The sequence below is a fragment of the Neophocaena asiaeorientalis genome, unplaced genomic scaffold (assembly GCF_003031525.2).
Source record: "Neophocaena asiaeorientalis asiaeorientalis breed wild unplaced genomic scaffold, Neophocaena_asiaeorientalis_V1.1 scaffold14, whole genome shotgun sequence".
NCBI lineage: Eukaryota > Metazoa > Chordata > Mammalia > Artiodactyla > Phocoenidae > Neophocaena > Neophocaena asiaeorientalis.
Window position 1 is genome coordinate 6,455,308 of NW_020175192.1, and position 26,430 is coordinate 6,481,737.

At 41.1% G+C, this 26,430-nt stretch overlaps 1 protein-coding gene across 1 annotated transcript in view; it reads right to left on the reverse strand.

The window, feature by feature from the left end:
- KCNU1 (potassium calcium-activated channel subfamily U member 1) overlaps window positions 1-26,430 on the reverse strand; it is a 171,975-nt gene that overhangs the window by 144,263 nt on the left and 1,282 nt on the right. Inside the window, exons 2-3 of the mRNA XM_024764958.1 lie at window positions 22,774-22,915; window positions 19,946-20,075 (exon numbers count right to left, since the gene is read on the reverse strand). The gene's annotated coding sequence lies outside the window, so the exon portion shown is untranslated. The remainder of the gene's footprint in view (window positions 1-19,945; window positions 20,076-22,773; window positions 22,916-26,430) is intronic.

Consider the following 26,430-nt stretch of genomic DNA (forward strand, 5'->3'; position numbering starts at 1 on the left):
GGCTGTCATTTTTTGAACAGAGGCTCCATATTAAATACTTTATACAGACTGTCTCACTAAATCATCACAACTGTGTATGATAGATATAAATTCCCCTGCTTTAGAGATGAAAGATTTGAAGTCCAGAGAAATTCAGCAATTTGCCCAAGGTCTCGAAGCTAACCAGTGGTGATGTTGATTCAAAGCCCAGTCCCCAGTCCAGCTGACTCCAGAATCAGTGTTCTCACTGATGGGGTTCAAGACAGGTCACCCCCAAATATGGCAGCTTGGCATATTAAATATCTTAAGGAATTTTTAAAAAACAGGCAGAAGCAAGAAGGTCACTCTTCCCTGCCTTGTCACCCTTCTTCCCTGAAACAGGTCATAAAACTCCCCTGTGAAAGCTACCCTCCCTGTACAGGGCAGAAAGAAGACTTTCTTAACACCAGAGATAGAAAATTTAGGGCCAAGCAGCCTGTATAAGCAAACCTTGCTAAACTAACCTTCACCTTCCTAGTTACTCCTTCACCATTAACTACCCCTGGCCCAAACCCCTTTGTCTTTCCAATTCTTCACAAATTTACTATTTCCTTGTCGAAAAGGTATAAAAACTTCTGGCTCTGGTCACTTTTTTGGTCTTCACTTTCTTGTGAAGACTCTCTCATCTACATGTAGAAATTCAATGAAATTTGTCTGTCTTTGTCAGTTTAATTTTCAGATCAAGCCAGCGACCCGAAGAAGATTGAGCAAACAGTTCCCCCCTCCGCATCACTGTGAAGCAATGCTGCCTTACAGACTGGTCTGTTACGTACAGGCTGCTGCCTTTATCCTGGGCGGGGAAATCTTCAGCTTCTGAGGCTGCTTCCCTGCAGAGAGGTTAAAACCTCCTCCCCACAGCCTCACCGTTCACTACAAAGGGGCACTCGATGTGAATGAAGGATCTTTAATGGCCTTATGTAATATGTAACTATCCTGACTGCCTCCACCGCTCTCATTTCTAAATCATGTTGTATCTAAGGGGAGCTCTTCAGTCTAAGGAGGAAAGAAGTGGATGGGGGTTGGAGAAAAGGGAACGTAAGGCACACTGAAAGGGAGAGGCCAGTCACACCTAATTAGCAGCATTTTGCAGCCTGCACGGAGGACAGCTCTTCTAAGGAGAAGTCAGACTAGGATGGTGTGATGCTTTAATGGCATGGCCACCTCCTGGGAGACAGGAAGGAGAGGACGCTGGGCGGCTGGCCCAGGTCACGTAGAAATACTTCAATTTGAGGTCTCAACGCTGGAAGCTGTTCAGAACAGGGAAAAAGCCCCAGTGTGCTGAAATGTACCGGGCAGGGCATATAAACCTACAATACATCACCTGCCATTGAGTACTTGAAGTTTGTAGCTGGAATTATATACTTTGAAGGTGCAAGTTCCTTGTTTAGGGTCAGGCTAGCAGTAGGCATTTACTTCTTGCGTATTCATTTCATTTTGATAAATGAAAAAAAAAATCAGCTGAGATTTACAGATCTTCTTTTGTCTCCTCCACTGCATCTTACAGAAACTGTTCACACTTCAAAAGATGAGTTTAGGCTTCCCTGGTGGCGCAGTGGTTGAGAGTCCGCCTGCCGATGCAGGGGACGCGGGTTCGTGCCCCGGTCCGGGAAGATCCCACATGCCGCGGAGCGGCTGGGCCCATGAGCCATGGCCGCTGAGCCTGCGCGTCCGGAGCCTGTGCTCCGCGACGGGAGAGGCCACAACAGTGAGAGGCCCGCGTACGGCAAAAAAAAAAAAAAAGATGAGTTTAGTGGAGGAGATTGCTGTGCAGCAAAGGAAAAAACAGTGAGAAACTATGAAGAGGCTTTTAGTACTTAATTAGAACCTCAGAGGTGCAGCGCTAAAGAGGGACATGAGACCGGATAAGATTTTTAAGCAGGAGCGGGTAGAACTTAGAGGATGAAGGAAACAGATGAGAACATGTCATGAAATGCAAGAATGAACGTGTACGCAGAGGGGAGAGGGAGCAGAAACAAGGTAAGCGGACCCAGACCACTCGGGAAGCTTGGTTCTCAGCTCTGTCTGCATATATTATCATCACCTGGGATGCTTTAACAATGATGAACCCCCCCTTCCCCACTGACCTCTTTTTTAGAAACTTATCTGTAAATATCGTTTCTCTTTTATAGAATCGAGCACTGAAATTAAGAGGAGACATAGTTTAAAGGAAAGAACACATGCTTTGGGACCTAAAGATCGGGGCTTCCACCCCTGACTAGGTCTATGATGTTAGACAAGGTCACTAGCATCCTTGAGTAAATTAGGTATCAGAACATCCATCATCCAGGACTACTGTAATGGAGAGGCTGGAAAATGGTGAGATCCCAAAAACACTGACTTCTATCTAAGCTATTTGGAAGGGGAATAAGATGGTCCTGGATAACAATAACTTAAAAAGACTATAGATAAAGTATCTTACTGGGAATCAAGAACCATAAGAAAACAAAACAATGGATTCTTGGCCTTTGTGAATAACATTTAAGATTTCAATTATTGGGGAACATGCAGTAGTCATTAGTAATTCTGCAGGCCTCGTGAATTTGAACTTGACAATCTAGAATTGGCTAAATGCCAAGTCTCTTGGTGGGTGAGCTCACTAGGCTCCCCTATATCTAATCTTTGACTCAACTCTGTTGTCTGCTTGGCCCTACCTATTCACTACAGCTCATGATTAAGTTTAAAAAGTAAAACAAACAAAAAAACAAACAAAAAAAGTAAAACAAGACCAAAAAAACCCGACAATTTTAGATCTTTTGAAAAACTACCTTGAGAGAAAATCAACTAAGTTTGGGATACAAGTTAAGCTGCTCCAAGGGTTATGTTTCTCAGCCAGAAAATATTAAGGAGTCAAATGGTGAGTTCAGCTCCGAACTATGAGGTATTCCACAGGGAGACAAGAGTAGGCCATCAGTGAAACTATTTTGCAATTGCTTCCACCAGGATTAATCTGAATAGCTGTATAAAGGACTTTAGTACTGAAGTTATAGAATCATTAATTGTCTAAGGGAGTCACTTAAAATTTTAAGTTATACATTATGGCATTTTATGGAGAGAATGATAGATAACAGTGGTATTTTCAAATCTGTGGACTTGAGAAGGCCTTTTCCCACAGGAATGCATATTTCTTAAATTATTGATGATATGGTACAGATAAGAACAAAAAAATTTAGAGAAGAGAGGATGCAAAGCAGTTAAAAAAGAACTCCCTGTACGCTGTCAGCTATAGATTTGGAGCCAAGAGAGTTTGAAGTACTCGAGTCCCAACAGGTTGATAAGGGTAATGCTGATGAAAAGACAGAAATGTGCTGATGCAGGTGGGAGGTTGGAAACCCCTAAAAACGCATGGCATGAGTCAGGAAATTTATGTGATCGAACTCCAGGAACGATAATGGGGAGTTTCTGAAATTAGGGCTAGAATTCTGGTCCTGGTCTGCTCCTGGCTAACTCTGTGACTTTGGGGAAGTCATTTATCCTCTTTGATTCTTAATTTCTTTTTTTGAACCTACACTTCTTTATCCATAAAGTGACTGCAGGGGCCTGGGTGATGCCTGAGATACAGTTCAGTGATTTTATGGCTCATAGATAATCATACTATATACAGCTGTGCATCTTTTTATTTTTTCTCCTTCAACTGTACATTAGATAGTGAATATCTTCCATGTCACTGAAATCACTTTAAAACATGTTTCAATGACTGTGTAACACGTATTATATTAATTATTTAGCCATTTCCTAGGTATTCAGGTTTTCAATGTTTTTCATTATAAAAATGCTGCAATAACTATCTTTGTATATATCTGTCCCCTACTCGAGTGACTTCCTTGGATTGAATCCTAAAAAATGAAATGACTATGTCAAACAACACGAGCATTTTTAAAATGTTTGATATTTACTGTCAAACCTTTTCTTAGAAAGCTCTGTCATTTATATTCCCACCGGAGCTCCTGGGTCTTCTCTCTTCCACCCACATTGTTGTAGTTAACATTTTTCGTGTGTCTGTTCAGTTGATAATTTATTGTATCTTGTCATTTTAATTTTTATTTCTTGTTTCATTTTTAAATTGAAGGTTTGTACACGTGCATTTGTAAGTCACAGTTCTTCACGCAGGGCAGAAAAATGTTTTTCCTCAACCTTCTTATGGTCCCTGACTGGGTCTGAAAATTAAACTGACAAAGATGTTCAGAGAAAAGCACACAGATTTTATTGAATTTTTACATGCACAAGGGAGCCTTCAGGAGAGAGGAAGGGACCCAAAGAAGTGACCAAAGCAGGAAGCTTTTATGCCTTTTAGACAAAGAATCAATACATTTACAAAGAAATGACAAGACAAAAGGGTTTGGACTAGAGGTAGTAAACGGTGGAGAAGTAACTAGGAAGCTAAGGGCTTAACAAAGGTTTGTTTGAAGAGTCCACTGGTGCCATCTCTGGGCTGATAAGAGTCTGTGTCCCGTAAAGGAGAATTTATATCCTTCCTTTAGGCAAAAAAAAAAGTGGGGGGAGCTTTTTCTGTGTCTACTGCTTAACTGCCTTCAGCTCAAAATAATTTTTATGTCACAGAGGCATATTTTGGGGTGACATATTCTGGTTTCCTTTATTCACTAATAAATTATCTGTTGATATTCACTGACAGTTTTTCCATTGGAAAGACAGTCTTGTCTTTGTTTCAGTGTTAGGAATATCTTTTTTCTTTAATTAATTAATTTTGGCTGGGCCAGGTCTCCGTCGTGGCACGCGGGATCTTCATTGTGGTGTGCAGGACCCTTAGTTGCGGCACGCAGGATCCTCCAGTCACGGCAGGCGGACTTCCTAGTTGCGGCATGCATGTGGGATCTGGTTCCCCGACCAGGGATCAAACCCGGGCCCCCTGCACTGGGAGCACGGAGTCTTACTCAATGGAGCACCAGGGAAGTCCAGGAATACCTTTTATATTAATGGTATTATTAACCCTTTGTCTCTTTTGTTGGTAATCCGTAGATGTCCTGGTCTCACCTACCAGTGATTACAGGTTTTCTGCAATTCCAGAAGTCTTAATGTTCAGAGCCTCCCCCTTTACTCAAGCACTTCTGGGGTCCACGTTATTCTTTAGCAACCTGGTTAGGGAAGGAGAGGAACTCACGTAAAGATCAGACATCCATACCTTTCCGTGATGGCTGCTCTTTCTGTCTGCAAGTCCTTGACACCCAGTCTGATGCTTTTCTCCATATTCCTGAGCCAACATCGGGGCTGTTCTCTCTGGCTGGCCAGCTGACAGGTTCCTCTATGCTTTTACCCAGCTCTTTGGAAGAGTTTTCCGCACCAGCGTAGCCGGATTCCTCAATTATCTTGCAGGCTGATGTCCCCTTCGCAGGCAGCACAGGTGCTCCAAGTGTGACGGTGGTGCTGTGGCAGGCGGTGGTGCTGTGGCAGGCGGCGGCCAGGCCACCTTCACACTTTTCTTGGAACCCGACTCCCCACTGATCTCTAGGTTCTGGCACTTTCTTCCAGACATACTCCACAATTTCCCCCTTTCTGGCCAGTCCATCTGTCAGATCTGCAGACACATTTCAGCGTGTTCAATATTCACATTCTCTCTTTCAGACTGGCTCCTAAAGCTCTCCAAGTGCAAGGCAGTCTGGAGCATCCCCTTCCCCTCCTGAATGTGCCGTGGCAGTTGGGTAGCTTGTCAGAAGGCTGTTCCCTCCAGAGCACTGGAGGGGGTGCTACAACCCGACGTCATGAGGAATCACAGCATCAGTCTGACCCCGACCCATTTACTGCTATGTATCCTGCAAATACTTTTCCCAAGTTCATTACTGACGTTTCCCAGTGTACAGAGTTCATATTTTTACATAAACAAATTTAGGATTTTTTTTCCTTCATGATTTGTTCCATTTCATTCTACCTTGAAGGTGCCCCCAAATCTGAACTCTAGTGTTCATCTGGAAAAGCTTTTCTATGAAAAGCTTAAAAGGGAAAAAGTAATAACTTGCCCCTCTCATTTACTGCAAGATTTATCCATTCACAGTGATTAAAATGGATGACTTTGGTGAAACTATCAGGCATATGCATCTAACTGACAGAGTAGAAAATCATAAAATAGACCTTATGTAAGCATGTAATGTGTAATAGAGAAAACACTGCAGGTGAGTGAGGAGGAAGCCTATTAGTCTATGGATAGTATAGATAATTGGCTACTCAGATAAAATACCGAGGTAGAGCTTCACATAACTATGAAGTTTGTGTACAGCTATTTTAACCCAATTTCAGGTAGGCAATTTTACTTAAAGTGTCAGATACTGTTTTGGGTATCGAGGATACAACTGTGAAATAAGTAGACAAAAACTCTGATTTATTCTAGCAAGAGAACCACACACTAAATGAATGAAAAATAAATCATAAACAGTTTTACAATATAAATGCTACGAAGGAAAGGAGCAAGGTGATAAGTTAGAGGAAAAATAGGGAGGAAGTAGATTGACTTCGGATGGGGTGGTCCTAGAAAGCTCCTCTAAGAAGAGGGCGTCTGAGCAGAGGCCACAAGAGTCACCTCCTCAGTGAGGGAATGAGAAAGAGCAAGAGGTCTGTAGGGGGACAGCAGTCAGGACGGGGGGACAGCAGTCAGGACGGGCGGGCAGCGGTCAGGACGGGCGGGCAGCGGTCAGGACGGGGGGGCAGCAGTCAGGACGGGTGGGCAGCAGTCAGGACGGGTGGACAGCAGTCAGGACGGGTGGGCAGCAGTCAGGACGGGTGGCGCCTCTGGTCTGTGTTGATGGCCTGAGTATCAGAGGGGCTAGGATCGTGCGGAAGGAGGGAGGAGTGGTGTGGTAGAGGCAGTGGGAAGGACACTCACACTGCCCCACTGCCCTGCAGGGTCGGGGATGAGAGGGAGATAAGAGGCCTCTGACTCAGTAAATGTGGGAGAAATAGAGTTCCCTAGAGAGAGACAGATTTCAGTAAAGGTCAAGAGTTAGAGGAAGGTTTACTGTTTCCAGAAAAAGGGATCCAAGGTGCACAGCAGAGGCTTTGCAGGGGCAGGGAGGTATGGGGAACGTACCAGATGATGAGACGTCCCAAACAGGAAGAGGATGAGAGTGGAGATAGCAGTAACAAGATCAGAGGACAGATGGTGCTTAAATAAGCGGGGAAGCAGGGTGCTGTGGGATTATCGTTGGTGCTCTCCTAAAGGAAGGGGAGCACTTATTTCCAGCTATAGTCCCAAGAAATTAACTGAATGATGTGGAGGGACTGTTCTCTGCAACTCCAGGTGATGTCTGTAGCACAGTCATGATGGGATAGGACTGAGGGAGCGGGAGCAGGTTGGAAGATTCTCCTTGGGATTGAGAAGCAAGGTGCTGGTCTCTGGGTATGTATTTTCTCAGTCATTTTCTATTCTAATAGACAATCAAGAATACAGGAATTATTTTATAAGCTAGAGTTACAGACATGGATTATCACAAGTCTTAAGTGAAACTGTCTCAACAAACGAAAGGACATGGAAGCTGTTATTTCCACCAAAGAGTTGCAAAGAAGTCATCTGTAAGCCAGACTAGGAGCTGCAATAATTTGGAAAAGAATTTTAAGTCCCAAGAAATTTCATCCAATACTCGTCAACAGTGCTGAAGATCACGTGTATCTTTATCAGTTTGAGTTTTAGCTGCAAGAAACAGAAAACGACTCTGACAAAAAGAAAATAAATTTATATAAGAATATTAGCTACTCCCAGTAGCTTGAGTAGCTGAGAATGCTGGACAAGTAAGCCTGTGGACCACACAGCCAAAGCAATAGTCCAAACAGCACCACAAATCTGGTCTGTTGGGAAACCAACATCATGGCCAACTGTGGTCGGCAAAATGGAACCCCGAAGATGTCCACATCCCAGTCCCCAGGACCTATAGATGTACTACTTCACACGGCACAAGGTGCTCTGCAGATGTATTTAAGGTAATGGACTCTAAGATAAAGAGACGACCTCATTTTATCCAGGTGGGTCCCATCTCATCACATGAGCCCTGAAGTACAGAACTTTTCTGACTGGAGGCAGAAGAGATACGGCACAGGGGAGAGTCACAGAGACTGGAAGCATGAGTAAGACTCTACACCATCGGAGGCAGCAACGTGGTGAGGAGTGCACGTGGCCTGGAGGAGCTGAGGGGGGGTCCCGGATGACAGCTGGCCAAAACATGGGGGGCTCAACCTACTACTCCAAGGAACTGAATTCTGCTAACAACCTGACGAGCCTGAGAAGTGGACCAGCGATCACACCCAAGAAAAGGCAAGGCCAAGACCAAGACCCGACTGCTTCGCCTGGCAAAGTTACAGTGAGCCACTTTTGGATTCAGACAGTTTATTACTTACATAAACAGCACGTGGAAGACTAGTCAAAGGCTCCGGCTGCCCACCGTCCTCGTCCCACACACCAGAAAGATGACACTAAGCAAAAGGGGCCGGGTGACACTAACACCAACTGTGGAACATCTCGTTGTTGACGATCCAATTCCAGGCGACAGCTCAGCAGCTTTATATCCTACAAATCTATTCTGATGGGGGCAAGAGACAGGGAAGAAAGCCCCATACCTCACCATAACCCGGGAGGTGCTGAGGAAATGTCTCATGGGGAGACGGGTCCAGGGGAAATGACCTCACAGAAGCTCCCTACGACCCTCCCGTGCTCTCCTGCTCTGGGAGGATCCCAGGCATTCTGCCAAGGCTCGGATGAGCTGTGGTTCAAGCCTCTGCCTGCCTGGTCTACCTGGAAACCTGCAGGGTCAGCAGAGTGCACGGCATAGCCATTCCCATACACGGATTCTCCCTCGGAGCCTCCAGATCAGGCCTCAGGCGGGACACCACCTTGATTTCTTTCTCATGAGACCCAGAGTGAAGCAATCAGTCAAGTCTACCCAGACTTCAGACCTACAGAACTGTAAGGAGAATAGATTTGCATTATTTTAAGGTGCTAAGATGGCTGTAGCGTGTTACACAGCAGCAGGACATGGATGTGAGCTCTAAACGCCAGAACAGTCAGGACCTTCAACTGAATGCTGTTGTTGGCATTTCAGATGTTGGCGCTCTTGGAAACTGGATGCGTCCCACATCTACTTTCAGAGAAGTTCCCTCCTGCCTTGATTTTTTGCTTTACCAGTTTCTTCTTCAAGTTCCAGAGTGTGCTTGTTACTGGCTTTGCGATCATGTGCCCATGCGCTAACTACAAAGGGGGCTTGGAAAGGGAGTACCTGGGCTTCTAGAATGACAGGTAGGCTCTACGTCTCTTCCACTCATAATATGAGAAATTCCCCAAATATTGAAAGGAGATTCAAATTATAATCAGGAAGAAAGTGTCCTTACTGCTACATACCACTCTTTTGTTATCCAATATCAAGACAGACCCTGGGCTCCTATGGTTTCAATATTTCAATATTGCAGGAGAAGAGTGCTTCCACTAAAAGACTCAGCAATGGTCCCACTGAATCTGAAGCTGTAACACACCTGGCTACCCTGAGCTTTTCCAGCAACTGACTAAACAAAAAGAACTGTCTGTGGTATAGGAATATCGATCAAGAACACGGGTGTCGATTAATACGTCGTGCTACCGCACAAGATGAAATCTGTGAGATGGTTATTGTGTGTGTAAAACGCAGAGGGGATCCTTTCACTCTGACCTCTCGGATCCCACACTTGTGCCTTCAGGGAGCAAGAGCCCCATTTCTGGTTGCTGGTGTGGAGTGAATTCCAGTTCTGTGTACAACACCCCTATCTTGTTTGGTGTTTTCCCCTAGTTAACACTGGGTCCTAACAAGGCATTCTACTGACTTATAGAACGAGCTGCTTCTAGGGCTTCCCCAGTGGCACAGTGGTTGAGAGTCTGCCTGCCGATGCACGGGACGCGGGTTCGTGCCCTGGTCTGGGAAGATCCCACGTGCCGCAGAGTGGCTGGGCCCGTGAGCCATGGCTGCTGGGCCTGCGCGTCCGGAGCCTGTGCTCCGCGACGGGAGAGGCCACAACAGTGAGAGGCCCGCGTACCGCAAAAAAAAAAAAAAAAAAAACTAGCTGCTTCTAGATGTTGGATTGGAGGGTAAGATCAGTGAATCCCAAGGGCTTGCATTCTTTCACTGTAAAGTGAATTCACTGAAAAGTGAGTTCCTTGGAATATTACTCTATTTTCTAAAATGTATTTGAAGTGCTTCCGTTTGGCAGTGTAAGGTGTGCATATCTAAATTAACATTGATCTAGAGTGCAGGAATGGTCACGTAACATGTGAAGTAAGCTGCTCGGTAACTTGCATTTCAGAATATATCAGAACTGGTTGGCTAGAATCTGAAAACCTTATTGTATAGTTCCCCTTACACATATCAGTCTGATTTGGCACTGGAAGGTTTATTAATTAATGTAAAGGATATTAAATTATGTCACTGGAGAAATGCATAGTGTCAGTGTGTGTCAGGCGGAAAGATGTGTACAGAAGAATCTACACTTGCAGAATTAACACTCTGACAATCCCAGCAGCCTATTTTTTGAGTAGTATCCTAGGTTTAGAACTCCACTCATTCCAGAGTTCCCCACTTGAGAGAGAATTCTTTGCTCTACTCAAACTAGGAACATAGCTGTTTCTGCCATCAGAATACTTGTTGTGGCTGGATGAGCCTTTGGTTCAAGAGACTCGTGGAGTGCCTAGAGAACAGGGTGGAGAGGATGGAGATTGGGGACTTCACCTGACTTGCAAGACCTCATTATTCACGTCTTGATGCCTGCTCACTAATCGATACTGGTGCTTAGGTATGGTTTTTGCTTTCTTTAAAACATAATATCTGGCAATAACATTGCAGAGAAAACAAATGGCTCCAACCATCACTCATCACCAGAGGCAACCAATATTCACCGAAAAGAACCTAACAACCTGAATAGCGGATTAGCTTAGGTCAGCCTTAATAAAGATATCATTAGGGTGAATAATGCATTCAGTAGGGCCACAGATGGTGATGGTGGTGGGTTTATAGTGGGCAGGGGTCAATTTTCTGGTTATTCCCTGGATGGTTTCACTGATTTGCAGGAATGAGTTGGCTTATGTCAACTCTGTCTCCTTGTGGATGGTGCCTGCTTCCAAATGTCTCAAAATAGGTCATTTGTCACTTTCAGTGCCATCCTTTGTAAGATGCTGAACCCCTGACCCAACCTACTAAGAGCTTCCACATCCTTGAGATGCCAAATGAAGCTGTCCTTGAGTCCTCCAAGCGCTAGACCCATGTGATAACCCGGAGAACAACAGAGGGAATGACCATCTTCCTGACTCTGTGTAGACGTTCTCCCCTGGGTGCTTTCTGGGCTCAGAACCTCACAAGATCTCTCAAGGAAATAATGATTTTTATCTGTGGTTTTTAACACCATTCTCCATGAGAACTGAAAAACTGCAGCTCAGAAAACACTGAGAGTGGGAGCCATTGTTCCATTACCTTTTTACACCCAATGCCTCTGTATAACATGACTTCCTCCAGCCAAAAACAAACAAGCCATGTACATAAACTCACACAGACAGACACTGAAAGAGAAATAAGTCCTCATGCTTGAGTTTATGTGTGGGGAGAGTGATGTTTCGGAATCCCATCAGTCTGTCTTTAGGATGAGGTCATATTTCACTAATGCATACCAAGGTGAAAAAATTCTATTTTGTAAAGATTAGCCATCATTCAATGTGCTCTAATTTCCTTGTTGTCCTCAAAGTCTTCTGATACTTGGAATACTTCAGAACTTTTAGTAGAGTCGACACCTGCAGAGGCAACATCGCATTTGCAGATACCCTAAGGTAGCTCATAGGGTAGTTATGTTCAAGCCCAGAGAAATATCAAATTGGGCCCAAAAACAGTGTTTTAAGCTTTAAAAAATACGTTCTTAACCTTTTTAAATCAAGAAATTTCACTTTAAAATATCCGGGTTTCTGGATGTCTTAAAAAAATGCACCCTCATTCCTAGATGGCAGGAATAGGCTATGACTTTTAGAGGGGACGTCGGTCTCCAGGTTTTTATACTTTCCACTTGCCCACTTCATTCTGTAGGTATTTATGCTTGTATTCTCTGCTTTAGAACCTCACTCAAATGGCGTATTCACGTAAGTGCCCAAACTAATGCTACAGCAATCAATCTACCAAAAGCTCTACAAATACCTTATCGTAGACTCTTGGCCGTAATTTCATCTTGTCCAGTGGTTTCCAAAAATCTGGTCATGAACCAGCACCTGGATGGCTGCAGGGAGTTTTCTGAATTTAGGTGACCAGGCTCCTGCCCTCAGAGATATCCATCTAGCTGGACATCTATATGTCTTAAAACATCTAGCACAATTCCATTGCACAAACGTGTCGGGAACCGTCGGTCTCCTCCAGCCCTTCTCACCCTGGAGTGAGGGAGGGATGGGAGGGGCATGGAAGTGCACTGACGTGACTGTTTAACAGGTCCAGGAATACTGATAAATAAAATTCAATTCATTGGCATTAGTAATGTTTTTGAACTGCTAGAGGAGTCCACTGAATGAAAAGATCAAGATCTAAAAGAAAGATGGCTGAAGCCAAAATTACAGAAGCAAAAGCAGCTCAGATGTCTCTGTCCCAGGTCTCCTCTGTTTTCTCCAATCTATTCTCTGATAACACAAGCACCTCTGCTTCTTAGTTACCCAAGCTTCTTGTAAATTTTCAAAACCCTCGGCAGGAAGGTAAGCAATTGAGTGATTATTCGGTTTGATATTTCTCTAACTTTACCTCCTCTACTTTTTTCTTTAAGCTCCTCTGTCCATAGATATCCTTTGAGGTCTTTGCATAGCATCAAGATAGAACACTGACATTCCGATCGCAGATCAAATAGATAATTATAAACTTTGATAAACTCAACACTTTTCAGGTCTTTCACTGGATAACGTCCCACACGTGTTTCCTGATGTACATATTTGTTGCACTCAGAGGAGGTGTAAGGAGGAGAGGATAAAAAGAAATTAGAGGCTTCTGACTAGAGTCCAGAATTCCTGTGGATTCGGGAATCTGGTCAATGTCTTTACAAAACATCACCTCACTCAAACCTCTATCAACAGCCTTGAAAAGGTAAAGCATCAGTATCCTAACAGACACAGGAAAGCAATCATGTTCTGGTATGTGGGCTCAATCGAAGGAAGAATTGTTCGGTGAGACTTAAGTCCCTACCCATCGCCGGAAGGCAGGTGCTGCTTCTGAGCTAACGGCAAATGAAGAAACTTCTCCCGAATTGTAATGTGTTCTTTTATCTGTATGAATATTTCAAATCTCAAGTTTGATAAAACAGAAGGAATGCAACATAACTTTGGTGACCCTGCTGAATGCTACCAATGCAGCAGCAACCCTGATTAAATAAAATACAGGATTCAGGACTTCGTGAGGAAAGTCAGCCATATGTTCAGGTCCTCTCTTCTCCCTTCCTGCCTCCTTCTCTCTTCTTTTTCTTATTCCTCCCCTTCTTCCCTCGCATCACTTATCTTTCTCTGGGCAAAACAGCACCCCAAACAGAGTAACTTAAAACAGCAAACATTTATTTAGCTTACAGTTCTGTGCACCAGCACTTCTGTACTCAGTTCGGTCCCTTAATGCACCTGCGGTCAGCTTTTGCCCAGTGAGCAGGCTCTGCTTCTGAGGATTGGCTGCTTCTTAGCTGAGGTACTGGGGACAATAGAGAAACTATCTTTTAATACACAGCAGGCCAGCCTCTGTCAGTTCACACGGTGGCTGGGAGGGTTCTGGGAGAGAAGGAGGCATGCAGGGCCTCTTGAGAAGTAAGCCCAGAACTGGTACAGCATCATTCCTGTCATGTTCTGTGGTCAAAGCAAGTACAGTCCAGATGCAAAGACTGAGGAATAGGTTTTGCCACTTGCTGGAAGTCCTGTAAAGTCACATTGCAAAGAGGCATAGGATAAAGGTCGAAGTGGAGGAGTATAGCATTTTTTTTGGGTAATCTAGCATCTCCCTCTTGCAGCTTTCATGAGTCTCTTGGTGACTTACAATTACTGCAGTACCTGAATGTGTAGGTGCTACAAGGAGTACCATGTTGCTATATTCAAGCTCCTTGTAATCTACTGGGAAGAAAAACTTCAGCACCCCGCTAATAACCATCAGACACACACATGCTAGAGAGACGTGACTGCGAGGTTACTGGAAGTGGGGAGCATCTGAACCACAATGAACTTTGTTTAGCTACTTCAGCTCCCTGTTTATTTCCACCACAGTCTACGCTCGTCTGAGGGGTTTTTCCAAATCCTCTTGAATCTTGTCCCACCCAACTTAGATAACCTCTTGAATTTTAAGCATGTTTTTTAAAAGATTTTGGTTTTGATGTGGCACATTTTTAAAGTCTTTGTTGAATGTGTTGCAATATTGCTTCTGTTTTCTGTTTTGTATTCTTGGCTGCGAGGCATGTGGGATCTTGGCTCCCCGACCAGTGATCGAGCCTGCACCCCCCCGAGTTGGAAGGTGAAGTCTTAACCACTGGACCGCCATGGAAGTCCCTAAGCATTTTATTTCTAACAATATTAAACATATTTAAAAGCAAGAAGAACGGTACAAGCATCCTCCATATCTCACCACCTAAATCAAACAATTGTCAACATTTTGCCGTATTTGTATCATATATACATGCTACACAGCTCACATACATAGATGTACGTATAATATTAGAAAACATAAAATCCATATACAAATTTTAAAAATCAGACATTTTCTGCTGAGAGAAATTTATAGTTCTAAGTGCTTATATTAAAAAAGAACAAATGTCACAAATGAACAGCCTAACTTTATACCTTAAAGAACTAGAAAAAGGAGAAAAAACTAAACTCAAAGCTAGAAGGAAGAACATAGTAAATATTAGAGCAGAGAGAAATAAAATAGAGAATAGAAACACAACAGAGAAAATCAATGAAATCAAGATCCTTGTTTCTGCTTCAAAAAAATCAGAAAATTAACACTCTTTAGCTAGATTAACTTAACAAAAAAAGAGAAAAGTCTCCAATAAATTAAATCAGAAACAAAAGTGGGGACATTAATACTGACTTTACAGAAATAAAAATAGTCCCAAGGGACTAACTACTATGAAGAATTACATGCCAACAAATTTGATAACCTGCAAGAAACGCACAAATTCCTAGATGCATACAACTTACTAAGTCTAATCATCGAGAAGTAGAAAATCTCAACAGACCACTAAGAAATAAGGATATATCATCAGCAATTAAAAAAAAAATTGCAACAAATAAGTTTCGGGCCAGATGGCTTCACTAGTGAATTTTACCAAACGTTTGAAAAGAATTAACAGAATCTCAAATTCTTCCAAAATGCTGAAGGGGAGGGAACATTTCCTAATTCATTCTGTGAGGCCAGAATGACCCTGATTCCAAAGCGGGACAAAGACGCTACAAGGAAAGAAAACTACATACCAATATTGCTAATGAACATTGATCCAAATATTCCCAACAAAATACCAGCAAACTGAATCCAACAGCATGTTAAAAAGATATGCCCATGATTAACAAGGGTTTATACCTGGAAGGCATGGTTGGTTCAACATACAAAAATTGATCGATGTGAAACACCACAATGACATAAAGAAAATTATTATTCCAAAAAAACATTTGAAAAAATTCAACACACTTTCATGATAAAAACACTCAACTAACTAGGAATTGAAGGAAACTACCTTAAAATAATAAAATTCATATATGAAAAACTCACAGCTAACATCATGCCCAATGGTGAAAGATGCAAAGTTTTTCCTCTTGCAGTAAGAATAAGACAAAAAGCCCTACTTTTGCCACTCCTATTTAACACAGGACTGGACGTCCTAGCCAGAGAAATTGGGCAAGAACAATAAAGAAAGAAAAGTCATCCAAATTGGAAAGGAAAAAGTAAAATATCTCAGTTCACAGACAACATGATCTTATATGTAGAAAACACTAAAGATTTTTTAAAAACCTGTTAGAACTAATGAACTAATGCAGTGAAGTTGCAGGATACAAAGTCAACATGCAAAAATCAGCTGCATTTCTGTATGTGGACAGTGAACAACCCAAAGAGGAAATTAAGAAACAATTACATTCTCAGGAGCAACCCTAAGGATAGAATACTTAAGAATAAACTTAACCAAAAAAACAATTACACTCTCAGGAGCATCCCTAAGGTTAAATACTTAAGAATATACTTAACCGAGGAGTTAAGAGACTTGTCCATTGAAACTACAGAACACTGCTGAAAGACATGAAAGAAAACAAATGGAAAAATATTCTGTGTTCCTGGACTGGAAGGCTCTGTATTGTTAAGATGCCAATACTACCCAAAGCAATCTACAGCCTCAACGCAATCCCTATAAAAATCCCAATGATGTTTCTTGCAGATGTAGAAAAATCTATTCTAAATTTTATGTGGATTCTTAAGGCACCCTGAATACCCAAAACAATATGGAAAGAGAAGAGCATGACTGGCAGTCTCACATTTAAATGCCCGTCAGTAAGTGAGTGGATAAACGAAATATGTTTTTATATATGTAGAAAGGGATATTATTCAACCTTAAGAAGAAGGAAATTCTGACACACTCCATAACATGGATAATAAACCTTGATGACGTCATACTAAGTGAAATAAACCAATCACAAAAGGACAAATATTGTAATGATTCCACACATATGAAGTTTCTAGAATGGTCAAATTCTTAAAGACAGAGAGCATTATGGCTGTTCCCAGCGTCCTGGGGAAGGGAGGAACGGGAAGTCAAGTTTAGCGGCTACCCAGTCTCAGTGTGGGATGGTGCAAGCAAGTTCTAGTGATGGGTAGTGGTGACGGCTGCATAACAATGCTGAATGTACTTAAGGCCACTGAACTGTGTGCTCAGAAATGGTTAAAACAACAAATTTTATGTCATGTATATTCTACCACAATTTTAACAAAATAACTCATTGGTGATGCTGAGTACTTTACATTGCAGCCTATCAGGAGGCACAAAATGACTAGTTGCCTCATTACTCATGAGAGTGACAAACATTTCTCCATTGTAAAGGTACGTTTTCTCCTTTACAACTGGGAATTCATCAGGGTGGCAGTATTTTCAGCACACCCACTTTTCACTTAATGGTTTTAGCATTCACCAATGATCCTTGCCTGACTCGAGTATCTAGTTGGAGCTATTCAATGGTGGGGTTTTTCTCCCTGTCATTTCATCTATAATCATTAGCTGATTTTCTTTTATAATAAAATAGTGTTTCCTCACCAATTAGGGCCATTTGGTGACATGTCATAGTCACTAAAAGTATAAATGCCTAATTAATTCTTTCTTGCTAATTTACTTTTAAAGAAGTTGGTGTAACTGTCATCTCCAGTGAAAGCTTTTTTTTTAATGTGTGTGTAATTTCAATCCACAATGAAATACAGATACATCTATATATCTACCTATCTGTGTGTGTGTGTGTGTGTGTGTGTGTGTGTGTGTTTCAGTGGACTGAAATTGTATATGTTCAACATGCTGCAATGAAATGCATTTATTATTATTACTTTTGCTCATATCGTTTCAAGTTTTGTCAATAGAAGCCCTTTCAACTGGGTCCTGGGTCCTTCTGACAGAACTCCATTGGTCTTTGAACGCCTCTTTGCTTTCTGGTACAAAAATATGTCCCAATACCCTGTACTTTCCCTGTCAGATCTGAAGGCAGCCATTTTAAGAAAAGAACTCTGTCCCCTTTAGAGGAGAACAGTATTTAGAAAACAAACTTTGGATATGAGTGGTACTCAGTTCTACTTGGATATTACTCCTCATCAGCCCTTCCATGAATGCATTATTTTTTTTTTAAATCTTGAGTTCATATAATTTTCATTTCAAGTTTAACATAACAAAAGATTTAACTTAATTTCTTGAACTTTAGATTTGCATCTCTTTTCCCATACATTGAAATCATGGCATATAATATGGAAATGACTATTTGTAGCATAATACAATATTCACAAGAAAGTTTCAAAATCATAAAATAAAATAAATATTACCACGGGTCTAAAACTACTGAATAAAGTTTAAGATTTCTTTGTACTTCTTTTAAAATAGGTTTATCAGTTTTTTAAAATTGTGGTAAGAACATTTAACATGAGCTCTACCCTCTCAGCAAATGTTTCGGTGTATAATGCAGTATTGTTCATTACAGGCACGATGCTAATGATTCTGTTGTGACATCTCTTAGTAAACGTCACACAGACTTAGCTTAGCCATGAAGTATTCCAAGTTTTCTCCAGAAATCTTCAGCCTTTTTCATGTTACTCAGAGTGCCTGCTGTTGAACACACACTTATGAACTGCAGGACATCATAACTCTCTGTCTCAGCGTAGCCCCTACTTCTCAATAACCTGTTTCGCTGTGTAACCCGTGAGAAGAAGGGTTCACCAGTCCACACCTGGCATCCTCTGTTGCACCTGTTCTTAGGAATCTAGAATTGAAATCCACATGATTGATTTCTACCTTAAAATATCTCAGCATTGTGAGTCCTAAAGATTTTCTGAGCTTTAGGTTATCAAACTCTCTCTGTTCTTCTACTGTTAATTGACAGAGCAATTCTCATGAATCCTCACTGAGCCCGAACTGCCTAGTTCTGGGAATATAAGAAATTTTTTAAGTGATTGGATCATACTGGTTCAGTAACACTCGCACATGCAAGCACAGGCCTCTACCAAACATTGACTCCAACACTGACTATCTTGCTGAAATAGTGTTTCTAATTTGAGAAGGGAATCACATTTGATTCATTCCAGTGGCTTATATGATCAATACAGTAGAATCCTTGGCTTGTTAAAATATATTTTACATTTTAGGTTTCAGGAATTTTGTTCTTTTCAATATTTACTGCTTTAAACTTCAAGTGAAGAATATCTTAAAGCAAATTCTCTTTTTTTTTTTTTCTGGGAAAATGTATGTATTTTAAACCAAGAGTTTGTTGTTTTGGACATGAACTGGGGTTCCCAACTCTTCTTATCAAGCGTATAATCTCAACTATATGTGGAACTTAAAAACCTTGACCTCATAGAAACAGAAAGTTTCAAAATAATAAAATAAAATAAATATTACCACGGGAATAAAACTAACTAAATAAATATCACCAGGGGAATGGCGATTGCCAGGGCTTGAGGAGTTGGGGAAATGGCGAGATACTGGTCAAAGGGTGCAAACTTTCAGTTATAAGATGAATAAGATCCAGGGCTCCAGGGTACAGTGTGGTGACCATAGTTAACGATACTGTATTGGATACTTGAATGTTGCTATGAAATTAGAGCTTTAATGTTCTCACCATAACAACAGAAACAACAACAAGAAAATGGTAATTACGTGAACTAACCTTGTTAACTAACCTTACTGTGGTAAGCATTTAGCAATATATACATGCATCAAATCATCACCTTGTACACCTTAAACTCATACAATGTCATTATGTCAATTATACCTCAATAAAGCTAGAAAAACAGAATTCAGGAAACTTAAGGAAGAGGTAAACATAATTATTAATTTGGTCAACATTAAGGGATACTGCGTTATAAAAGCTTATAACTCAACCAAAGACAGTGTGATCTCAAAGTCCTGAGTATTATTTCTTTAATAAAGAAGAAATCATTCAATTCAGTCCCTTCACGCCACCACCAAAAAAATACAAGAATCGACTCCTGGTAGGGGCTGCCCATGTTCTGAGGAACAGAAAATCTATATACACTGCATTTGTTGATGTTGTCAGCTTGACTACTCTACAAATGTGATTAAAGTCCAAATGAACTCCGAGTCTGAACAAAATGCAAGATCAGAAAGTATCAGGTGACAGGAAAACTCAAAACTGGCTTCTGGTTTGGCAACTGTTCTGGGTTATGATTTCTTCTGGATTGGGCTACATCCTGAATAAATCCCAAATCCCATTTTATGCAAGAATCTAAGCTCCTACCTTGGTCTTCCATGTCCTTTGTTTTGCAGTTCAAAGTCAGGAGACAAATGAGGAGGATTAAATCCATTCAAAGCATGTGAAGAGAAGAGACCATTTTTTTCCCGGTGCATTTTTTAAAAGACGATAAGACCTATTAAGAGAGATTTGTATTCTGTCAGATTTATCTGAGAGAATGATATTCAACATTTCAACCCATTTTTGCTAACATTTCTGAAGAGAATTTTTCCCCTTTAACATAGGGAGCTCATCTCTTTGGTTTAAAATCTTATGATGATGCCACAGACATCTGATGGACTAAATTAAACAAAGGAAAGAAACACTCCTTAAACAGGATTATCTAGAGTTGTGACTGAATATATATTACTTTACTATTTTAAACTTTACTTCACGCTTCTTCTATGCCACATATATTTTCTTCCTACTCATGCAGTCTTGAATTACAATGTGGAACACGGAACAGATCTTCTGGAATCCAGGAGGCTGAAGTTGCAGCAATAGACATTTCTCCTTATTATGTAAGTTTCTTCTTTCCCATTCTCAGAACCTGGGCTTTGAGGTGATTAGAGAGTCCAGTGGAGCTTCTGAGGACAGAATATGACCACGGTCCATGCATTTCCTTCAAGTTGGAAGGACAACCAGGGAGCTGTTGGTAGCCAGGGAGCTCCCGATTCTCCCTTGGGGAGAAGGTTAATCCTGGCAGAAATCTCTAGAGAGTGACTTGAAATCCTAACAGCCCTAACTATTTTCTCCATGGCATTTTATTCACCAGCGAGTACCTGTGGACTAGGAGATTTCTTTCTTGGGTTCTCTTCTTGAATTTAACATCTCTCGTAAGAATTAATTGCAGCAACTCAATACTAGCAAGTCACCAATGAATTACACAGCTATTTTCTGGGAAATTATAGAACAGAGATAAAGGGAAAATTAGAGTGATGGATTCTGAGTGGAGGAGCCTGTGTCACCATCTCAGGAGGGCCCTGGTACAGGTGACCCGCACACAGACAGCATCGGCAAGTGGAGATGAGCCAGTCAGAGGAGGGAGAGACAGAAACTTTCCAAAGACAAATCGGGCGGTTGTTGCCCCCTCCATGGGGCTGTGCGCTGCACGCATGTGATGTTTGTGTAAAGTGGAGTGGGGTGCAGAATGGCTTTTTCCTACCAGCCCATAAATCAGAGGGCAAAGCCATCAGCCTAGGAGAGGAAAGGGCCTTTACCTTAATTTCATTTTCTTCCAGGGTTAAGAGGATATGGCCATTTTTGTTTAATCCTGTGGACAAGTTCCTCCTAATTCACCACTGTGGGCACTTGCAGTGGCTTAAGAGTAGAAGAGAACTGAAGAACTATGAACAGTGATGCAGGAATATCACATTTCAGAAAACTGTGGTAAGAGGTGAAAGAAATGTTGAGACTCTCAGCTCAAGCAGACGGCAGGGCGCATGTCAGTGACCTAACAACACTGGGGGACCCCTGAGCTGCCCCCTCCTGCCTCTCTGCTCTTCGCAAGCATGGGCCTGGCTGCCCCTTTGCCTCACTACTTTTCATGCCTGCTATGTCCCCCGACCTGGACAGCAGCATGTTTTTCTGTAGTTAGAAGGTGTAGATCTGTTCCAGCCCTGCCTCTGACTCATTCCCAATGTGTACCTTTAAGGGACTATCTTCGTCTCTTTGAGAGATGGTACCAAGTGTTCATCACTCATGTTTTGGAGACATCGGCATCCTATTCCTATCATCTGAATAGTGTTTTCTGATTAACCAAGTCTTTTTAATAGTTCTTTCTTTCCTTTCTGCCCTTGTTCCCCCAAATTGGGGTATACTGAAATGTTTTCTGAACTCGTCTTTAACATGCTCTGTTCCATCAAAATCTATAAATCAGGTAAATATAAGCAATGAAACTAAAATGGTATATTTTACTCCATGTGTGCTTTATATTTTTTTTCTGTGACTGATGGATTGATTGATGTATTTTGGGCTTTAAACAAACAAAACTTTTCCTATTGCAGATCCATGGCTTTATTGTGTTTTCCTTTAAAGATTTAATAAAATCCTGCCTTTTAGCACTTGGTTTGGAGCTCCCAGCCCGATAACAAAACAAAACAAAAAACCTATTAACCTTGTTCAAAACTGTTACAATATAAGTTTCTTCCTCAAATAGATATGCTGCTCCAGACTGAATAGTCGCCCTGGAAAACTTTACAGCCCTGCTAGACAGCTGTCAGCAGTGAGAAGTAAGGGGATTTAAGCTCAGGAAGTGAGAACATATTGACGTCAACCACAGTATCGTGAAGCTGATGAGAACTTGCCTCTTTAATATTCAGAGCAATGGGCCTGACATGAAGGAAAAAAAAAAAAAACCACATATATTTTCCCAGTAAATGGGACAAATTACCCCTTGGATCTAAAATCACACCCATTCACATTGACCCGGATGATAAGGTAGAACTTCCAAATCAGCCCTAGGAAGATAGTGAGCGAAACTGTTAGTGTTGATATTTTCCAACTATTCTCAGTATGCATGTACCTTAGAATTCTTGAACCTATACTTAGTGCATTTGACTTTGCATTTTCCTCCAAAGAAAATTATCACTATTTACCAATATTTACGGCATTATGAAATAAACAGGAATTGGGTCAGCCTCCTTCAGACTTTGGGATCTAGCATGGTATTATATGTTTGTTAGAGATTGCTAATTCCCTTCCCCCAACATCTGGTCTCCTCTTGTTTAAATAGGGCACTCTGATTTTCAGCTAAGCACACTGCAGCCCAGAATAAAAGACTCTACCCCCAACCTTCTTTACCAGCTAGAAATGGCAAAGGGATGAATCTTTACCAAGAAGATGTATGTGGAAATGTGTGGAATTGTGGAAAGGCTACTTGAAAAGTGCTGTCTCAGATGAGAGAGGACCCCTCTGCGCTCTTCTGTCATTTCTCCTTCTTCTTATTCAACACAGTCATGCACATCACAAGGTGACCTTGAAAAAAAAAACAAGAAAAAAAAAGCATAGGCTGAAAATGGTGAGATGAAAAGTCAGGAGACCAAAGTCCTGATAGTGCCGTGGAACTCTCTCCCAGCCCAGAGCTGCTGACTCAGGACTTTCTCTATGCAAGAAAGAAATTTCTCTCTTATGGAAGCCACTGGTTGGTTGTTTGCTACATGAAGGTAAATCCTAAATTTTAAATATAAAGAATGTCAATAACAGTGCTGTGAAGGGTCATACTGGAGCTTGAAATAAGAGGAAATTCAGTAATACTGATCCTGTCTTTATTTAAAAGTTCTGACATTTTGTTTACATGGATTTTTGGCATACATTTTGATTTTTTAAATATTGCATTGGGATTCCCACTTCTGAGAAGATAAATTAGACAATTTCCCCTATTCCCCCTAAGTACAACTAAAAACCTTTGTGTTATATGTAATTATATGTAAACAACGGACTTTGGATTATACTGATGTGTCAATGTAAGTTCGCCAACTGTAAACAATGTACCCCTCTTGGGGGGATATTGATAAAGGGAGAGGCTGTGCGTGTGTCAGGATAAGGAATATATGGGAATCTCTGTACCTTCTACTCACTTTTGCTGTGAACTGAAAACTGCTCTAAAAAATAAAGTTTATTTTAAGAAAACCTGATAGAACTGAAAGGAGAAATAGAAGACATAATTATACGTGGAGAAATCAGCACCCTTCTTTTAATAATGAATAAAATGCTTGGACAGAAAATCAGCATGAATGTAGAAAAACTCAACATGACCAACGATCAGGATAGAATCCATTTTCATAGAAAAGAAACCACATTTGGGCCATAAATCCAGCATCAATAAATTTAAAGAAAAATTAATTCAGATTGCATTGTCCAACTACAAATGAATTATATATAACCCCTTAATATACTTATTAAAATCAATATATTTAGCTCTCCTCATTCCCCAAATTCTTTCCAAAGATAATAAAAATTAAGGACATGCCTTTTGGGACTGATTTAAAAATTAATCAATTAGTAAGTATTATTTAATAAAAATGTCACATTAATTGTATTAAGTGTGTACAACATGCTAGACAATGTATACATGTTAACTATTTTAAAAGTTTTAAACAAACCTTCATAGAGGACATTTGCCACTTAAGGTAATAAATCGGGAGGAGACATCAAAGTTCACTGTTGTGTGTCCTAATACCGAACTCTAAACAGCTGCATCAAATAGAAGATATGAACTTTGAATGACCCCAGTGTTCTAGATACTTACAGACCTAACTGAAGACACTGTCCATAAAAATGAACAATGAGGCTTATTTCAACCAATTGTGCTGGATCCACGGGCTCATTCTGTTCTATCTACAATGCTAGTCTTCAGTTAACAAGTATCTGACACAGCCACCATTAACTCTGACTTTCAGGCACTTAAAATCCCTTTATTTCTTTTTCTATCCGATGAACAACTAAGTGAGTTTCTTCACTGCTGTACGTTCCCTTGTTGGCAAGTTAACAGAGTCAGATGTGCAATTTTTAAAAACGATATAGTTTTTCCTTCTCTTCTTTAGTCTGTCAGATTCTAAGCCCAAAGCTCTTGTATTCATCCTATACTGCCTCTGTGTGCCCAGCACTTTCATGGGCTATGAACAAGGCACATACTTATGAACTCCAGTCCTGACCCCTCATGAGGCTATTCATCTGTTGAAGTAAATAGAGATGAAAATAATAACATGAAAAATATTTGAAGAAAACAGAAGATGCAATTGCTGAAGAGTGGAAGATGCAGAAAGCACTGGGGCCTTTACAGTAGAAAAAAAAAGAGCAAAGAAAGAGACTCCAGGCAGGGATGTAGAAAATAAGTAACACCAAGTGCACTAATGTTCCTGTATCAGAGGTTGATCAAGTTGTGGGGTCAGGTGTGGCTGAAGTTAGCATAAGGGATTTGTACTTTATTCTCCAACCTGATACACAAGGGGAATGTGCCCTATTCATCTCAATAACAGAAGCAGACATAACAGTGGTCCTCAAAAAAGGGCTAGGATGGGAGAGGAGGTTAAAAACTGACCACAGATTCACTGCCATAAGTCAGGGGGATCTACTGGAGACCTTTGAATTGGGAGTGACGTGTAGTGACAGTGGTGTTTTTAAGAGATTAATAAGAAAAGGAGAAGAGGGACAGTAGGAAGAGGGATGAAAAAATGATTACGTATTTTAATCAAACCCAAAATTTGTTCTGAGTTGCTTATGTTGTTCAAAGAAGTTGAGTGTGGAATTAGACGTGCTGAAGTGAAATGAAAGAAAGAAGTCCTCAGATGGAATGTGAGCTCTGTGACACAGAGCTGGGGTGTCTTGTCACAGCTCTGTCTGGAGAGCTTGGGTCAGTGCCTGGCACACCACAGATACACAATAAATATTTTTTTAAATAAATGAAAGTTAAATGATTGAATTAAAACAACACTGGAGAACTTCTGGGTTGGTTTTGTAATATGAGAATCTGGCAAATCCAGGAAAGTTAAATTATCCTACATTGGGCTTTCTTTGATACTAGTGTCCCTAGTTATCTGAGTGGGAACTAAATTTGAGGAAATAGAATCTTTTAATTTTTGAGTATCTTACCCTGATTCTGAGATTTTATTTTATTATGGAGAGTTAGAAAGTGTTTTAACAACTAAAACTAGTAGTTTCAGCAAAAGTCAGGTCCCTGAGTCATCCAAGCTACTGTCTTGATGTTGAGACTACTTGCTCAGAAATAAAAAGGCATTTAATATTCAGGATCTGATCTTGGATTAGATCAGCATGATCCAGACAACTACTGACCTAAAAACCTTTCCTTTCATAGCAAGCTCACCTGAATTCACTAGTATTCAACCTCGTACACAAGAATCACCTGGGGAACTTCAAATACCCAGGCCTGCAGCCACCCTCAAGTATCCAGGTATCATTTGGTTTGGAAGTGGGGCCTGGACATCAGTAGTTTTTGAAAGTTGCCAGGTGATTCTACAAAGCCATAGTTGAGGACCATTCCCAGGTGACTTCATCTCCTGATACCCCACCTTCCTAGTGCACACACCAAACTGCACCACATGCCTCATTTTTCTCTGAAGGCACCAAGCCCTTTTACGTTTTTGTGTCATTACTCATACTGTCCCTTGTCATTCTTACTTCATCCAGTGAATAAAAGTTTATTGTCTTTGCGACCTGGATTAAATCCAGTTCCTCCATGACAGCTACTCTGTTTGCGTGGCCAACTCTGGCATAACCCATTCCTCTCTATTTGATGTCACCACAGCTCTCAGCTGACTTGTTTACTGTTGTTCATTTAATTCCCTCAGTAGGTTCTGAGCTTGCTGAAGGCAAGAAACACAGTGCATTTCCTGTAGCATCCTGATCGCTTGTCAACAATGGTAAACAATTAGTATGTATTTGATGGAACGAAAATTGAGAATATAATACGGAGTAATTTCCATGTTATGTTAAAGTCCCATCCAAAGTTTTGTTTTAAAGCACCCTTTGTA